Below are 2,168 nucleotides of genomic sequence, written 5' to 3' on the forward strand. Positions count from 1 at the left end.
GAATTCCTCGAAGTGCCTAAACTCTCAACAATGAACCAAGAAGAAATACATAATCTGAATAGACCTATAACATGTATGCCTAAGAGAACTGAAAGCATATATTCACACAGGTGTTTGTAGCAATATGATTTACAATAGCAAAGTGTAGAAACAACACAAATGTCCACCACCTGATGAAAAAGTAAACAAAATACACCATGTGTACGAGGAATATTAAGCCAAAAAAAAAGTGAGGTACCGATACACGCTAAAACCTAGGTGAACATTGAATACATGATCCTAAGCGGAAGAAGCCAGACACAAAGGCCACACATCATATGACTCCTTACATATGAAATATTTGGAATAGGCAAATCTATAGAGCTAGAAAGTCAGATTAGTGGTTTCCAGGATCTGGAAGAAGGGGAGGGGAGGGGTTGACTGCTAAAGAACGTGGAGGGTGTTTTAGGGCGATGAAAATGTTCTTTAATGGTAGCGATGGTTGTACAAGATGCTGTGAATATACTGAAAAAAAAAACACCCCACAATGAATTATACGCTGGAAAAGAGTCAATTTTATGCTGTGTGAATCATACCTCAGTGGAATTTCCATAAACACACACTTTCTCTCTCTCTCTCTCTCTCTCTCTCTCTCTCTCTCTCACACACACACACACACACACACACACAATATGGCTGCAGTGGCTTTCTGGCAACAGAGAACAACTATAATTGTCATGTCAGCCTCATGAAGTAAATCAGGATCGCAGTGACACTCTTTGCTTGGGGCTGATGGCGATGAGATGAGAAAGTTCCAAGAAGGCAAAGACTGTGAATAAAATGGAAATTTTAAAAATAAAAATCCCCAGGTTTGTGTATCACGTGAAAGAACTAGTGCCCCCAATGCCCGTTTTAGGCAAACCTCCGTGAGAGGGGCAGCTGTCCTCTGAAGTGTCATTGTAAATATATACACCTTGATAAACACACACAAGACTTATATTTCACCCACATCCTACAGTTTACAGAATATTTTTCATTCACTAACTTATCTTCTTTCATTTTTTAAAATTTTTATCGAATTTATCAATGTGACATTGGTTAATAATTCTATATAATACATCATTGGTACACTGTACTGTGTGTTCCCTACCCCAGGTCAAGTCTTCTTCTATCATCATTTATGCCCCCTTTACCTTCTTCCACTCCGTCCCACCTCCCTTTTGCAATCCCTGTACTGTTGTCTGTGTCTATGAGGTTTTTTTTCTTGCTTAATCCCATCACTTTTTCCAAAAACACCTAGCATTGTTATTCTTGTTCTACATCTATGGAAACTGAGGCCTCAGAGGATTAGCAGGTTTGCCTAGAAGAGCCCACTGCAGGACTGAAATGGACTTCTAAACCAATGTAGCAAAGAACAGACAGTGAATAGCAGGAAATAGCCATGCTCTGTTATGAGTCCAACAATTTTGTAAATTAAACCACTTTTCTCCACTGGCTTACTAGGAAAGAATTCAGGCCTTTTTCCAACTGTTTACTCAGCTCTCCTATTGCTTCTGCTGCCACCATACTGGAAAACAATAAATGCAGAATAACTGCTCTAGGAAAAGAATTCTGCCCGACCACCAAGCATCACAGTCTGGCCAGGCCCGTTCTGGGTTTCCCTGAGTCAAGACACAAAATGTCACATCACACAGTGGAGTCACCAAGAGGGTGGCCCTGGATCCTCTCTGTGTCTGCTAGTTAGGAAAGATCAGATCACTTGTGGCGAGTGCCCCTGTGTACTCTAAAAAGGCACGACAGCCACGTCCCATTCGCTGCCACCACCATCGCTCACGGCTTTGTTTAAGGAGAAGCACTGAGCCACTCAGCTGCAGGTAGTGCAGCAGGGCAGAGAGCGGGGACACACAGCAGGCCAGGGAGGAATGGAGTGCAAATGGTCAAAGGGACACTTGTGACTTACTTTATAGTAAGTAGAGGATCCTAAAAAAAGGCAATGATTCAACCTTTTCATAAGGGTAATAAATGAGATCTGTTAACTTCAAATCATTGTCATTCCCACCTTAGCAGGGTGATGAGCCTATTATCCCCATTTTATGTAAGAGAAAGTGAGACACAGAGGCAAAGAGGCTTGCACAGAGCCACAGAGGAAGCTGTGGGACTAGCGCTGGAGTCCATGAAATGGGTGGGAC

Source organism: Saccopteryx leptura, chromosome 2 (genome assembly GCF_036850995.1).
Source record: "Saccopteryx leptura isolate mSacLep1 chromosome 2, mSacLep1_pri_phased_curated, whole genome shotgun sequence".
NCBI classification, from domain to species: domain Eukaryota; kingdom Metazoa; phylum Chordata; class Mammalia; order Chiroptera; family Emballonuridae; genus Saccopteryx; species Saccopteryx leptura.